The sequence below is a fragment of the Danio rerio genome, chromosome 4 (genome assembly GCF_052040795.2).
Source record: "Danio rerio strain M-AB ecotype USA chromosome 4, GRCz13ab, whole genome shotgun sequence".
Lineage (NCBI taxonomy): Eukaryota > Metazoa > Chordata > Actinopteri > Cypriniformes > Danionidae > Danio > Danio rerio.
Window position 1 is genome coordinate 39,884,461 of NC_141024.2, and position 17,753 is coordinate 39,902,213.

General features: G+C 40.8%; 1 non-coding gene across 1 annotated transcript; it reads right to left on the bottom strand.

Annotated features, from left to right (window-relative positions):
* Window positions 1–12,101: 12,101 nt before the first annotated feature.
* On the bottom strand, window positions 12,102–12,172 carry trnag-acc (transfer RNA glycine (anticodon ACC)). The gene has a single exon. It is a non-coding gene; the product is annotated as a tRNA-Gly (tRNA).
* Between the last annotated feature and the right edge of the window lie 5,581 nt (window positions 12,173–17,753).

Here is a 17,753-nt window from a genome sequence, read left to right on the forward strand (position 1 = left end):
TTTACACTTGTGGTTGTTTCACATTTCTGAGGCAGGATTGGAGTGTTCCGTCAATATTTGTTTATTTAATTTATACACAATTCATTAATTTGGTCTTCTTTTTTCTCAAATTCTAAATTTTAATTTTCTTTGTTATTTTCCTTCCCCAACCCTAGACCAAAAAGGGGAAGGGATGTAACACTTGGTTTCGTGGTGGTGTAGTTCTTTATTTCACTAGTCCTAATGTAATTTGCGGTATTAAAACTACAAATAAGACCAGCATGCCATAGCTCAGTGTGCGCGGTATATGTGACGTCATTGCCGTGTTTGCGAAGGGTTCACTTTGGAAGTGCGCGACATGATTTTGGGTGAAGAGTTCATGCGGCGCCACGTTTGATTTGAGTTGAATATGAGTCACTTTGAAGGGATTTTGTCTGAAACAGTGCGACTGTACAGACATCTTAACGATCCGACCATGCGTGATCACCATTGAGATAACCTGGCCAATAATTCTTGGATAGAAATAGTAACAGCCGTGGAAAGGAAGTGTTTTGTCAAAAAGTTTGGAAAAACCTGGGGGATAAGTTTGTTACAACAAAAAAGAGGCCATGGCAAAAGTGGAGACCCAGGTGGTTTTAATATTACAGAATATGTTTTTCCACCATTTGTAGGTTTTACAATGATGTATATTTTTGAAGTTTAAACTATGTAACAAAAATTAAGTAACAAATTAAGTCTTTGATAACTGGAAAAGAAAATATGAACCTGTCGGCTTACAGTATACTGATGCCCAATTTCTAGGCTTTATTAGTGATAATGGACAGGTTTGTTGGACCATTATTGCATTTTCAGCTCAAAGGTAGAGGACAAAAACTAGCCAGACAATAATTTGTCAATTGTTGATTGGGCAAAATAATTAAAAGTTTCTTTTGCTATTATTCTTGCCAGAATAAAAAATATAATTGTAGGCGAGGCAGTGGCGCAGTAGGTAGTGCTGTCGCCTCACAGCAAGAAGGTCACTGGTTCGAACCTCGGCTTTTCCGCACTGACACATTAGTGAGGGTGTAACATTTTGCAACATTAAGTACTTCCCCACCCCATACAGTCAGGGACATGCTGTATGTCGTATCGGCAACCTTATAAGACCTGGTCATCATTTTTTGAATACTGCGGGTGTATGCATCTCTGGCTTCATTTAACTGCAGCACCTTGACTTTGATGTTCACCTAAAACAGAGAAACACAACATACTTTTGTGACACAAAACAAAAATTTATAAAGCAACAACATAACCTTACACTAATATCACATTTAAATCATACAATTAATATTACACTACCTACAAATGCAGCAATACGTATAATGAAAGTAGTGTTAGTATTAAAAATTAAATTATCAATAAAATCTATTTAAAATTGTAAAATTAAGCACTTGATTATAATTGCAGCAATACAAAATAAATAAATTACTATTCACACACACAAACTAAACTCTAAAATTTAGCACAGTACTGTTTACTGTTTGCATCTACTACACTGTAAACCCAAATATGGGTTTACAGTAACAATGTAACTCGTTGCCTCAATTTTTAAGTTCATGAACTTAAAAAAAATTAAGTTTTCAAAACAAATATTTTGATTACATGCTACTTAGACCTTTTCATTACAGTTAAATTAAAACTTGTTATGAAACCAATTTAAATATTTTAAGTTACAGTAACCTAAAATTTTGCTTAAAATTTCATGGCATTAAGTTAACATTACATAAAAAAATAAGTACACAAAGAACCATTTTAAGTTGAATCAACTCAATATTTATTATTGTCTTTGTCTTTTTGTTTTAAGTACCAGTAACTTGTGTTGTACAATTAGAATAACATTTAAAAAACAATAATCAAAACTAAATTTGACACTGCAGTGCTAATTTAAAAGGATAAAACCTGAAAAGCAGATTTAAGACCACACCTCTGACATTAAAAATTCACGAACCTGCATGAACTTTTACAAAAACATGAACCATTTAAAACTAAATTACCTATATGGTTACAAAGTACTACCCAGCTGCACTTAACAACTCTTAAAAAAAAGAGCTGTATTAATGACAAATAACATTAATAAATGCACATTGTGAGAAAAAAATGCAGTAACCTTTTAACCAGTATTTTCACAAAAACAAATTACATAAAACTCGAGGAATTGCTAGGCCTAGATGTTAAAGCAAAAACAGAAGATTGGTCAAGTCAGCCTAGCAAACAGTAAACAAAAGTTGCAATAAATTGATACTATGCTAAAAAAAAAAAAAGAAAACGCTTAGTTTTTAAGGACCTGCATGGTGAGTATTTAAAAAAAACATTACATTACCACACCAAACAGTTCTTATACATACATGCATATATATGCATTCATTTATTCATTCATTTTCTTTTTGGCTTAGTCCCTTTATAAATCTGGGGTCACCTCAGCGGAATGAACCGCCAACTAATTCAGCATATGTTTTACACAGCGGATACCCTTCCAGCTGCAACCCATTACTGGAAAACATCCATACACACTCATACACTATAGACAACTTAGCCTACCCAATTCACCTGTATCGCATGTCCTTGGACTGTGGGGGAAACTGGAGCACCCGGAGGAAACCCACACGAATGCGGGGAGAACATGCAAACTCCACACAGAAACACCAACTGACCCAGGAGAGGCTCGAACCAGCGACCATCTTGCTGTGAGGACACAGCGCTGCCTACTGCGCCATCGCGTCGCCATACATACATGCATACAGTACATTACTCTTATTCTGTCTTTCCAACCAAATAGTTTGTGCGATTTATTTTCTTTGACCTCACTGTAAAATTATTTTAGTACTAAATTGCTTTAAGCAAAACCCAGTGATTTCCTCACGTAGATACACAGGGCATAAACAACAGTGACACACTTGATGTGCACATCATGGAACTCCTATAACGATAAAAAGAAAACTGTATATAATTGAACTGTAAATGTTAAACTATATAATTATATATACAAAACCAGACAAATACAAAAAAAGTTCAAAATGTTTTAGTGGTGTAGTGTTTAAAGTTCATTTGAATCATCAAAATTTTCAAACTTTTAATCTTTTAATAAAGTTTTAGCCTATAAAATGCACAACAATAGTTTTACCTGTTCATCATGGATTCTTAGGATTTCATTTAAAGTATCTGATATCTTCCCGGTTCTGGCTGCCTTCTATCGGAACAGGGTCATTAGGCTAGGAAGGTGTTGGTCAAGCTCAGAATAGAATGTGTTGGGCAGGTTCTGGTTTTCCGTTGGAACTCTGCATACACCTAAATCTAAAACAATGACAGACAGGGACCACAGCCATATTCATTATGTGAACCTGGTTAATCTACTACCCCCTCAAAGAAACTAGCCCCTGAATGTGGTATATGTTATCAAGAGAGCAATAACAGAAAAAAGTGTTACCCCATTACCTCAGATTCCATCTTAAGCCAACAACCTAAAAAAAAAAAAAAAAAAAACGAGATTAATGTTAAATAGTGTATATTTATCCAGTAATGAAATATGTAAAGCCTTTAGGAGTTTTTAAATCATTAAATTAAATTGAAAAGTTATTTATGTTGATGTAACCCCAAACAAAAAGGGGACTACTATATAATAGACAGTTGTGGCTGTTAAATGTTAAGCCGGAATGTGATTGTTGCGGACTACATCACTGTTTTATCTCTAAACAGATGTCATCAGTCAAAATTAAAGTGCAACAGTTATATATTATTTTTCCATACTAGACTTAAAATATATTAAACTGTTTAGACACATTTCTACAATGACACTTGCTCTTCAAGTCCCAAGTTTGTATCAATGGCACACCAACACATTGTGGAAAGTATGTTTTCCAAGTTATATCGTTTTTAAAGGGCCATGACACCCCCCACTTTCGGTTAAAGTCTACTTCAGATTTTTTTCAAAAGATGCATGATTAATGGGCATGGAGCTCCGCGAGCATCGGGCAGGAGTGGGCGTGGCCAGCAGGGGAGAACGTAAGCGAACAACTGTTGTTGTCAGTTAGCTCGCAAAATGAGACAAACCGTGAGGAGACGCTTGAGTTTATAGTTCACAAAGTTAAAATGCAAAGAAATGAACAGTAATTTAATGCCCTGCTACATTTGTTATTCGTTATTTCATATACACATAACCACAATTTATATCATTATAAAGATAAGTGTGTTCAGGTAAAACCTATAAATGAGGACTTCTTCCTCAATCCCCGTATCCAGCAGACTCTGGAGGATTTAGGCGAACACAGCAGCACGGCGATGTGTCTGAATGTGAACGAACTCCTGATAAAAGACAGCGTCCGCCATTCTCTAATTCTCGTGCTGCTCTCCCGACAAAAATGCTTGCAGCACACACACAGCTTTGCTGTATGATCGGCCCTGACAAGATCGCAGGGGAAAACATGCAACAAACCCCGTGGATCATGGAAACAAACGCATATGAGCCTTCATGAACGGCTAAAAACTGTCGGTCTGTATCTCAGCTCAGGCTTGACTCTGGCAGGTCTGGCAGGTCTGATGAATAATTAAGCAGACGGCTCTTCTCATAGGATAAGAAAACTCCGCTATGAATAATAATGAGAAACCGACGCGTCATCATTGCACTTGCAGTTCTGCGCTACGTCGCCGATTTTGATCCCGCCCCAAAAATCATTTTAACTCCGGAAGCTGAAATTAGCTGACAAAAGCTCAAAATTATCCAGTTTTCCCCACAATTAAAGCTGACAGGTGCTAACATTGTCTTAACTGATGCTCAACACACACAAATCTGTTAATATAAAAAAAAGTTCTCCAGGGTGTCCTGAACCTTTAACACAGCAGACAAAAGCTGTGTCTCATTTCAGAGGCTGCATCCGCCGAATGATGCATTCGAAGTGCGATGCGTAATCGTGGCGCGCCAAAGGCTGTTTCATTTTAAAAAAATTCAAACGCAGCCTCAAAAATGCGTCCTTCACTTCCCAGGTAACGAAGTATACAACCGGTGGATCCTTCGCGGCCTCGAACATCCCAAGATTCATTGCTCGCTGATAACGGCAGGACGTTTTTAAAAGGAAAACTCTGGATTAAATGTATGAATTGGGTTTATTTGACTTTGATATCTAAACACGTTTAAAAATAGACTATGACATGTCTTACTAAAGAGGCACTCACCTTTGAAGTCTACATCCTTCGGAGGGCGCAGCCTCTGAAATAAGACACAGCTAAAGCCTGACGGATTCAGTGTTGCCAGATTGAGCGGTTTCCCCGCACAATTACTTAGACGGTTTTAAATACTGTGCGGGTAAAAATGACATAGGTGGGTAAAGAAACTTTGGCCGTCTTTGCAACGACGTTCCCCTCAGCCCCAGATACCACCTCCCGGTTCTCAACTCGGAACAGCATATGATAGCCTCCAGATTTCTGGGCGGTTGAATTTCGGCGGGTTTTGAGGCTGGAATCAGTCAAGTTACATCTGGCAACACTAGATGCTTATTTTTAAATCGCGTGTCAGTTACAATCTAAGCGCCTAATGTCGTGCAAGCGGAAATATAGACTACGAATCGTTCAAAAATTATATAGAAGTTAGCTAATGTAATGTGTAACATATGCTTCGATGGGTGTTTGTATCAGGCCCATTTCATCGGTTATTCCTCGCGAGTCGCGAGACATCCATTACTTTTGAATATGAATATACGTAACAGGTGAATGCTATTTAAAGTTTTGTCTAACTTTTTACAAAATAAGACCATGTTTATAATGCATGTAACACTTACCGTGACACCAGAGGTCCTGATAACTGCCGAAAGCTTGAAGCTGAAATCCTCCTCTCTCACTGCAGTATTTTGTGGCGCCAAAAGTGAAGCATTGTGCGTTCCCACAATGTTGCAAAAGTCTCACGCTGAACTTGGAGCACGTGAACCTCGTGAGCCAATAAAATGTCACAGAAACATCAGCGGCATATTTTACTGCCGGTAATAATAATAGATATATTATATCTAATAGAATATTCTATTTTGGGCTTACATTAAACCAGCTGTTCTGTTTATTTTAGCCTGTTTATATGTATATAATTTAATTAAAAAATGACAAAACAATTGCTTAACCACACACACACACAAATGGTACTGATTTCATACGCAGATAGCATAAAAAAAGTCTTATATATATATATATATATATATATATATATATATATATATATATATATATATATATATATATATATATATCTTTGTAATTTTTATTTTGCAGCACATTGTCAACCTTTTGTTGTGTTTAATAGTGCTATATAAATACAATTGACATTGACATTAACAATTTAACTGAAGTTAAATTATACTCCTAAGTGGAACTTACTTAATGAGCAAGTTGTTCCAGTTAATCAAAAATAATAAGTTCAATTCACTCAAAACCTATAAAAAAGTTACACAAACTTAAACTTTTTAAGTTAGTAGAACTACTTTAGAAAATTGGGTTTTTACAATTCAATCAATTTAATTATTTTGAACATTTGGGTTTTCAGTGTGTTGCATCTTGTTCCATCTCAATTTTATTTAAAATAGCATCAGTAAAAATCACTCTGTGTCTAATAAAAAATTCTAAGTTTGCCAGTTTTGTTTGTATAAAAATACCTCTCATGTTTTCCCATATGTTGTTCTCATTTGTTATCTTGTATTTTTGCATCCAGTATTCATTTGCCACAGGTTTCTTAAAAACTGCATCCCTAAAAACACAATAAAACCTTTTCACAGTACATTCCTTAAAATCATTCAATTTCTCCCCTATTCTCACATACACTTCCATTCCTTCAACGTCATCTTCTTTATTTTCAATTTTTTGAATCCATTCTTGAGGGATTGCAGTTTTAATTATTTTGTACTTATTTTTTTTTATTTCTTGTCTGCTATATTCTTCCTTTGCTTCTTCCATGGCATCAATAATGCATTGTACTGGTAAAAAACCTTCTTTAAACTCATATAAAATATCCCTTACTTTTCCTATTCCTGCCACCCACCATTTCTTGAAAAAAATCCCTCCCTTGATTTAAAATGCAGTTGTTTAAGAAAAGAGGCTGATTTAAAATGTTCTCCGTCCCTAGAGGTTTAAAATGCACATTGTTTAAAAATTTGCCCCAAGCTCTTAACAATTCTTTTTAAAAGTCCGGCACCCTCTCCGCCATCCAGTTTTTTGTTTTCATCCATAAAATACTGTCCCCCAAATTAAAATTACCACATTTATTTAAAAAATATCCCACAGTTCCTTTCCACGTTGCTTCAGTTTCTTTGTCAAAGTACTTTTTTATTATTTTGACCCTCAAACTATTTTTTCTTTGCTCTACGTCCATCAACCCTAGTCCTCCCTTATCCACTTCCCCTATTAAAGTGGCATGTGCTATTTTTGCTGGTTTCCCCTCCCATAAAAAATCTAAAAAACATTTTTTCAGCCTTTTTTCTGCCCACATCAGCATTGCAGACACATATAAAATATACCACCATTTTGACACCATTAAAACATTCACCACTAAAACCTTCCCTTTTAATGTTAATGTCCTGTTTTTCCAGAATTTTAATCTTTTCTCAATCCCTCCAAGCACTTCCTCCCACATTGTATCATCTGCTTTCTTTTCATCCTTGCCCATTTAAACTCCTAAAATCTTGATTTCTTTAGTTTCTTTAAAAGTGAACAGCTCTGCTAAATTCCCTACCTCTGCTAATCTCATGTATTCCGTTTTATTTTCATTTATTTTTGCTCCTGATCCTCGACAGTATTTTTGCACTATTTGCATCGCTTTCTTTACACTTTCGATATCTTTCATTAAAAGAGTTGTATCATCTGCGTATTGGAATATTTTTGTTTCTTGTCCATCAAGTCCTATTCCCTTTATCTCCTCATCTTGTTTTATCATTAATCCCAAGGGTTCTGCCACTAATGAATATAAAAGAGCTGATAGCGGACACCCTTGTCTGATCGATCATGTGATGTTCACATTTTTTGTTAAAAAACCATTACATTTAATCCTTGTTGTTGCCCCTTTGTATAAAATACCAATCCATTTTTTTAAATTCTCCCCAAATCCAAAACTCTGTAAATTATCAAATAAAAAACTGTGCTCAACTCTATCGAATGCCTTTTCAAAATCCAAGCTAATTAAAAAGCCTCTTTTTTTCTTTTCGTTCATGTATCTTATTGTGTCTTTAATGCTAATGGTTGTGTCCGCTATATCTCTTCCCTGTACTCCATATACCTGGTTTGTTTTTATTACACTAGGCATTATTTCTTTTAGTCTGTTGGCTAAAACTTTAGATAAAATTTTTAAATCTGTATTTAGCATTGTTATTGGTCTGTAATTCTTTAAATAATTTTTTCCTCCTTTCCTTTTATATATCAATTTCATTAATCCCATTCCCATTCTTACATTTAATTCTCCTTCCTTAAAAATCTCCTCATATACCTCTTTTAAAATTCCAGTTAAAATATCTTTAAAAACTATATAAAACTCATTCCCCAACCCATCTATTCCTGGACTTTTATTTTTATTTAACTCGTTAATTGCTCTTTTTATTTCTTCCTCGTTTATTTGTTCATCACATTCCTTTTTTTCTATCTCTCCTGCTGTTGTTTTTATTTGTTTTAGTAATTCTGCTTTGTCCTCCTCTATCACACCTTCTGCACTAAATAACTTGTCATAGTAATTTTTAATTTCTTCCAATATTCCATCATTTGTTTCTACAACTACCCCATCATCTCTTTTTACTTCATTAAATGTTTTGGCTTTACTTCGACGAGAGTTCTACCACTAAACCACCAATGCTGATATGCTTATACTGCTGTCCTAGTGGGGTGTGATTTCTGCAAGGCTGTTACCCAGAGCTGGATGAGTAGCAACACAAAATAGGATTTGCATTGGCTGGTAATCTGACCCGGGTCTCCCGCATGGCAGGCGAGGATTCTACCAGTGAACCACCAATGCTGATATGCTCATACTGCTGTCCTAGTTGGGTGTGATTGCTGCAAGGCTGTTACCCAGAGCTGGAAAAGTAGCAACACAAAACAGGAATTGCATTGGCCCAGAATCGGGTCCGGGTCTCCCGCATGGGAGGCAAGAATTCTACCACTGAACCACCAATGCTGATATGCTCAAATATCTGTCCTAGTGGGGTGTGATTGCTGCAAGGCTGTTACCCAGAGCTGGATGAGTAGCAACACAAAACAGGATTTGCATTGGCCGGGTATCGGACCCGGGTCTCCCGCATGGCAGGCGAGAATTCTACCACTGAACCACCAATGCTGATATGCTCATACTGCTCTCCTAGTTGGGTGTGATTGCTGCAAGGCTGTTACCCAGAGCTGGAAGAGTAGCAACACAAAACAGGATTTGCATTGGCCGGTAGTCGCACCTGGATCTCCCGCGTGGCAGGTGAGTATGCTCATAGAATCCTACCAGTGAACCATTTAAGCTGATATGCTTATAGTGCTGCCCTAGTGGGGTGTGACTGCTGCAAGGCCGTTACCCAGAGCTGGAAGAGTAGTAACACAAAACAGGAATTGCATTGGCAGGGAATTGGACCCGGGTCTCCAGCGTGGCAGGCGAGAATTCCACCACTGAACCACCAATGCTGACCCATGTTGTTTTTTGCCTTTGTGTTATGTGAGTGCTAAAAGGCCGTTAACCAGAGTTGTTACAGGAGCCACACAAAACAGCAATGGCATTAGCCAGGAATGGAACCCAGGTCTCCCTCATAGCAGGAAAGAATTCTACCAGTGAACCACCAGTGCTGATATGCAAATACTGCAGCCCAAGTGGGGTGTGATTGCTGCAAGGCAGTTACCCAGAGCTGGAAGAGAAGCAACACAAAACAGGAATTGCATTAGCTGGGATTCGTACCCAGGTTTCCTGCATGGGAGGTGAGAATTTTACCACTGAACCACCAATGCCAATATGCTCATACTGCTGTCCTAGTGGGGTGTGATTGCTGAAAGGCTGTTACCCAGAGCTGAATGAGTAGCAACACAAAACAGGATTTGTATTGGCCAGGAATCGGACACGGGTCTCCCACGTGGGAGGCGAGAATTCTACCACTGAACCACCAATGCTGATATGTTCACAGCGCTGTCCTAGTAGGGTGTGATTGCTGCAAGGCTGGTACCCAGACCTGGAAGAGTAGCAACAAAAAAAGGAGTTGCATTGGCCAGGAATCCGACCCGTGTCTCCCACGTGGCAGGCGAGAATTCTACCAGTGAACCACCAATGCTGATATGCTTATTTTGCTGCCCTAGTGGGGTGTGACTGCTGCAAGGCTGTTACCCAGAGGTGGAAGAGTAGCAACACAAAACAGGAATTGCATTGGCCAGAAAATCGACACGGATTTCCTGCGTCACAAACTGGAATTTTACCACTGAACCACCAATGCTGATATGCTCATGCTGTTGTCCTAGTGGGTTGTGATTGCTGCAAGGCTGTTACCCAGAGCTGGAAGAGTAGCAACACAAAACAGGAATTGCATTGGCCGGGAATAGGACCCGGGTCTCCCACGTGGGAGGGGAGAATTCTACCACTGAACCACCAATGCCGATTTGTTCTTACGGCTATCCTAGTGATGTGTGATTGCTGCAAGGCTGTTACCCAGAGCTGGAAGATTAGCAACACAAAACAGGAATTGCATTGGCCGGGAATCGGACCCGGCTCTCCCGCGTGGGAGGCGTGATTTCTACCACTGAACCACCAATGCTGATATGCTCATTCATCTGTCCTAGTGGGGTGTGATTGCTGCAAGGCTGTTACCCAGAGCTGGAAGATTAGCAACACAAAACAGGATTTGTATTGGCCAGGAATCGTACTCGGTTCTCCCGCTTGACAAGCGAGAATTCTACCAGTGAACCACCAATGCTGATATGCTCATACTGCTCTCCTTGTTGGGTGTGATTGCTGCAAGGCTGTTACCCAGAGCTGGAAGAGTAGCAACACAAAACAGGAATTGCATTGGCCAGGAATAGGACCCGGGTCTCCCACGTGGGAGGCGAGAATTCTACCACTGAACCACCAATGCCGATATGTTCTTACGGCTGTCCTAGTGATGTGTGATTGCTGCAAGGCTGTTACCCAGAGCTGGAAGAGTAGCAACACAAAAGAGGATTTGCATTGGCCGGGAATCAGACCCGGGTCTCCCGCGTGGCAGGCGAGATTTCTACCACTGAACCACCAATGCTGATATGCTCATATATCTGTCCTAGTGGGGTGTGATTGCTGCAAGGCTGTTACCCAGAGCTGGAAGATTAGCAACACAAAACAGGAATTGCATTGGCAGGGAATCGGACCCGGCACTCCCGCGTGGGAGGTGAGAATTCTACCACTGGACCACCAATGCTGATATGCTTATACTGCTCTCCCAGTGAGGTGTGATTGCTGCAAGGCTGTTACCCAGAGCTGGATGAGTAGCAACACAAAACAGGATTTGCATTGGCCGGGAATCGGACCCGGGTCTCCTGCGTGGCAGGCGAGAATTCTACCACTGAACCACCAATGCTGATAAGCTCATTCATCTGTCCTAGTGGGGTGTGATTGCTGCAAGGCTGTTACCCAGAGCTGGAAGATTAGCAACACAAAAAATGAGTTGCATTGGCCAGGAATCGTACTCGTGTCTCCCGTGTGGCAGGCGAGAAGTCTACCAGTGAACCACCAATGCTGATATGTTCATACTGCTCTCCTTGTTGGGTGTGATTGCTGCAAGGCTGTTACCCAGAGCTGGAAGAGTAGCAACACAAAACAGGATTTGCATTGGCCGGGAGTCGCACCTGGATCTCCCGCGTGGCAGGCGAGAATTCTACCACTGAACCACTAATGCTGATATGCTCACGGACTTGTCCTAGTGGGGTGTCATTGCTGCAAGGCTGTTACCCAGAGCTGGAAGAGTAGCAACACAAAACTGGAATTGCATTGGCCGGGAATCGGACCCGGGTCTCCCACGTGGGAGGCGAGAATTCCACCACTGAACCACCAATGTTGATATGTTCTTACGGCTGTCCTAGTGATGTGTGATTGCTGCAAGGCTGTTACCCAGAGCTGGAAGAGTAGAAAATAAAACAGGATTTGTATTGGCCGGGAATCGGACCCGGGTCTCCCGCGTGGTAGGCGAGAATTCTACCACTGAACCACCAATGCTGTTATGCTCATACACCTGTCCTAGTGGGGTGTGATTGCTGCAAGGCTGTTACCCAGAGCTGGAAGATTAGCAACACAAAACAGGATTTGGATTGGCCGGGAATCAGACCCGGGTCTCCCGCATGGTAGGCGAGAATTCTACCACTAAACCACCAATGCTGATATGCTCAATCATCTGTCCTAGTGGGTTGTGATTGCTGCAAGGCTGTTACCCAGAGCTGGAAGATTAGCAACACAAAAGAGAAATTGCATTGGCTGGGAATCGGACCCATGTCTCCCACGTGGCAGGCTAGAATACTACCACTGAACCATCAATGCTCATATGCTCAAACATGTGTCCTAGTGGGGTGTGATTGCTGCAAGGCTGTTACCCAGAGCTGGAAGAGAAGCAACACAAAACAGGAACTGTGTTGGCCGGGAATCAGACCCAGGTCCCCTGCATGGGACGCGAGAATTCTACCTTTAAACCACCATTGCTGATATGCTCATACTGCTGTCTTAGTGGGGTGTGATTGCTGCAAGGCTGTTACCCAGAGCTGGATGAGTAGCAACACAAAACTGGATTTGCATTGGCCGGGAATCGGAGCCGGGTCTCCCGCGTGATTGGCGAGAATGCTACCACTGAACCACCGATGCTGATATGCACGATTGTCTGTCCTAGTGGGGTGTGATTGCTGCAAGGCTGTTACCCAGAGCTGGAAGATTAGCAACACAAAACAGGATTTGCATTGGCCAGGAATCGTACTCGGGTCTCCCGCGTGGCAGGCAAGAATTCTACCAGTGAACCACCAATGCTGATATGCTCATACTGCTCTCCTAGTTGGGTGTGATTGCTGCAAGGCTGTTACCCAGAGCTGGAAGAGTAGCAACACAAAACAGCATTTGCATTGGCTGGGAGTCGCACCTGGATCTCCCACGTGGCAGGCGAGAATTCTACCACTGAACCACCAATGCTGATATGCTCATACTGCTGTCCTAGTGGGGTGTGATTGCTGCAAGGCTGCTTCCCAGAGCTGGATGAGTATCAACACAAAACAGGATTTACATTGGCCGGGAATCGGACCCGGGTCTCCCGCGTGGCAGGCGAGAATTCTACCACTGAACCACCAATGCTGATATGTTTGATAGTCTGTCCTAGTGGGGTGTGATTGCTGCAAGGCTGTTACCCAGAGCTGGAAGATTAGCAACACAAAACAGGATTTACATTGGCCGGGAATCGTACTCGGGTCTCCCCGTGGCAGGCGAGAATTCTACCAGTGAACCACCAATGCTGATATGCTCATACTGCTCTCTTAGTTGGGTGTGATTGCTGCAAGGCTGTTACCCAGAGCTGGAAGAGTAGCAACACAAAACAGGAATTTCATTGGTCGGAAAACGGACACGGATCTCCCGCATAACAAATGGGAATTTTACCACTGAACCACCAACGCTGATATGCTCATACTGCTGTCCTAGTGGGTTGTGATTGCTGCAAGGCTGTTACCCAGAGCTGGAAGAGTAGCAACACAAAACAGGATTTGCATTGGCCAGGAATCGGACCCAGGATTGTGTATGGCCATACACCCAAAGCACTTCACAATCATGAGGGGGGGTCTCTCCACACCACCACCAGTGTGCGGCATCCACTTGGATGATGCGACGGCTGCCACAGGACAACGGCGCCAGTGCGCTCACCACACACCAGCTATTGGTGGAGTGGAGGGACAGTGATAGAGCCAATTCGGTGGAGAGGAGATGATTGGGAGGCCATGATCGTAAGGGCCGATAGAGGGACTTTGGCCAGGACATAATAATACAGAATAAAAGAAACAAGTAAAATAAAAAAAAAAAGAGAGATGATGAAAACATGATAGTGCAATCTGTCGGACGCAGCACAGTGCTCATTCAGTAAAGGCACAGCTAAACAGATGTGTTTTCAGTCTTGATTTGAATGTGCCTAATGTTGGAGCACATCTGATCATTTCTGGAAGCTGATTCCAGCAGCGGGGGGCATAGTGGCTAAAAGCCGATTCACCCTGCTTTGACTGAACTCTTGGAATTCTAGTTTATATGATCCTAATGATCTGAGTGATCTGTTAGGTTTGTATTCAGTGAACATATCTGTGATGTATTTAGGTCCTAGGCCATTTAGTGATTTATAGACCAGTAATAATACTTTAAAATCTATTCTCAATGTAACTGGCAGCCAGTGTAAAGACCTGAGGACAGGTGTGATGTGCTCTGATTTTCTGGTTCTGGTCAGAATTCTGGCTGCAGCGTTCTGGATGAGCTGCAACTGTCTGACTGTCTTTTTAGGAAGACCAGTGAGGAGTCCATTACAGTAATCCACCCTGCTGCTGATAAAAGCATGAACAAGTTTTTCAAAATCTTCACTAGAAAAAAAGCATCTGATTCTTGCTATGTTTTTGAGATTATATTATGCTGATTTACTGACTGCTATGACATGACTGTTGAAACTCAGATCTGACTCAAGAGTCACACCAAGATTCTTGACCTTATTTTTTGTCGTTTGACCTTTAGTGCCAAGGTACGCACTTACCTTGAGAACCTCATCTTTGTTTCCAAACACAATCATTTCAGTTTTCTCTTTGTTTAACTGAAGAAAGTTTTGGCACATATAATTGCTCATTTCATCAATGCATTGGCAGAGGGTGTCAATGGGGCTGTAGTCATTAGGCAGTAAGGCTAGGTAGATCTGAGTGTCATCAGCATAGCTGTGGTCGGAGATTTGGTTCTTTCTCATTATTTGGCTCAGAGGGAGCATGTAAAGGTTGAACAGGAGAGGTGCCAGAATTGAGCCTTGTGGGATTCCACACGTCATGGGTGTCCACCTCGACCTATGGTCACCTATACTGACATGGTAACCTCTACTTTCAAGGTAAGATCTAAACCATTTGAGGACCGTGCCAGACAGCCCAACCCAGTTTTCCAGCTTATCCAGAAGTATGCTGTGATCGACAGTGTCAAATGCAGCACTGAGATCCAACAATACCAGCACTGTTATTTTACCTGAATCTGTATTTAGGCGTATATCATTGATTATCTTTATAAGAGCGCTCTCTGTACTGTGATGTGCTCTGAAACCAGATTGAAAATTGTCTAAACACCCCCTGAAGTTTAAGAACGTGTTAACTTGGTTAAAAACAACTTTTTCAATGATTTTGCCAATGAAAGGGAGATTTGAGATTGGCCTGTAATTGCTCAATAGGGTGTTATCCAGGTTGCTGTTCTTCAAGAGGGGTTTAACAACTGCAGTTTTAAGTGAGGTTGGAAAAATCCCTGAGAGAAGTGAAGCATTTACCACTTTTAGAAGATCCATTTCTAAACAGGTAAACACCGTTTTGAAGAATGATGTGGGGAGCGTATCAAGACTGCAGGTTGATGTTTTCATAACTTGCACAATTTCTTCTAAGATTTTGCCGTTAATTGCCATGAAATCAGACATAATGTCTGATTTCTTAAGTTGTGGTTGAGCTTGTTTGATATCGACACAACTTGACTGATTGGATGAGCTGATTGCCTTTCTGATATTATTAATCTTATCAGTGAAGAAATGAGCAAACTCATTACATTTGCTTTCAGAGAGGAGCTCACTTAAAATCCGACTGGAGGGGGTTTGTGAGTCTCTCTATCGTTGCAAAGAGGGTGCGAGCATTATTTAAATTGCTGTTTATAAGGCTGGAAAAGAAAGTCTGTCTAGCAGTGTTTAGTTCTATATTAAATGCATGAAGACTGTCTTTATAGATATTATAATGGACTACTAGTTTCGTCTTTCTCCACATACGCTCAGCTTTTCTGCACTGTCTTTTCATCATTTGTACTCTAGGTGACCTTGTCCAAGATCCCTTTTGCCTGCCAGTCATCTTCTTGACTTTAACAGGAGCGATGTCATTTATGACATTCTCAATTTTAGAATTGAACAAATCAAGGAGAGAATCAACAGAATCTGCAGATAAACTTGGTGCTAGCGATATGGCCTTCATAAACTGCTCACTGGTGTTCTCATTTATGCATCTCTTTCTGACAGAGACAGATCTGTCTTTAATAGCTGGAGTGATCAATATATCAAAAAAGATACAGAAATGATCAGATAGTGCCACATCCTTAAAGGGTCACGAAACACCAAAACACATTTTTTTGAGCTGTTGACAGTCGTATATGTGTCCCACACTGCTAAAAACACTATTAGGAAACCTATATTTCACTAAAAAGTGTAAATTGGTTGTTTTTGCATTATTTCAAGCAAATTCGTACTTCCTGTTTGAAACGAATTTTTGAAGCTGCGTCACGGTCATGACATAATAGCCTGTATTCCAGCGTGCAGACTGGGCGTCTGTGCCAGAGTGAGTCTTATTACATCTTACAGTGTGTTGCATTAATGCATTAGTAAGGCTTGGTTCAAACCAATCAGCGCGCTCTATTGTGCAACTTCATTAATATTCATTACTGTCACAGTGTAGACGGCAAAGACGCCACGTTGTGTTGGCAAAACAAGCGTGAAGTGTTGCTTTTATAGTTTGCTGCAGTTAAGTTTCGTTTTCATTTTGTCTTTGTGAGAGCGCAGACTCACGCGTGGATTAACAGTGTACGCGACGCGCGACAACAATAACTTACGTGTCTAAGGAGGATTATTGTTTACCTGAGAGCTGTTCTCATCTGCAAACGCTGAGATCCAGATTGGTTTCTCCTCTAAATAAAGACGCGGCTCTAGTTGCTGGTGATTGTCCTGTCTCTACAGATTTGGTAAGTGAGCGACCAGTGCGCTTTGTTTATTCAGTTCGTATTTTATTCGTATCAAACAAACCATTGCACCGAGTGCAATAGTTAGCACTAACAGTTACAACCAAACTATAACCTCGTGTTGGATTTTGTGACCGGAATAACACACGCGGCTTTCTGACGCTACCTGCCGTGTGTATCTTAAGTTTCCGGGAAATGCTGAGTTTTTTTTTCTCTCATTCGCCGTGCGGTATCAAACATTGCATGAAAAATACACGCTTAGAGCAGCGCCTCGAATCAAATGTCACGTTTGTCGGAAGGGACATTAATGAATTCCCTGAATGAAAGAGCCAAACTGCAGTTAAAGTCCACCATTTAATAATTTGGCAAATAATTCGACTACAGATGTTCATGTAAACACAGTCACATTGTCCACTGTGGGTGTGTGTTTTGACTCTGAAATTTAGCGCGCCCAAATAGACACTCCCATACCAAGCCGCTTTTCTTCCTCTGACACTCCCCCCTAAACAGAGCTGGACACGCCCACTTTTCTGACTTTTTCCAAAGTAGAGGTGTGAAAACACACTGCTGAACGAGGGGGTTTCATGGCCCTTTAACAACAGTCGATGAAATGTGTAAACCCTTAGTTATAAGTAGATCAAGAGTGTGTCCACGATTGTGTGTGGGTCCTTGAACATGCTGAGTCAGATCAAAAGTGTTAAAAACAGTCATCAGTTCTTTTACAGCATTGATTTCTGGATTATCAATGTGAATATCAAAATCCCCAGCAATACTAAAATAATCAAACTCAGAGGTTACAATTGATAACAGCTCTGTAAAATCCTCAATAAAAGCTGGAGAA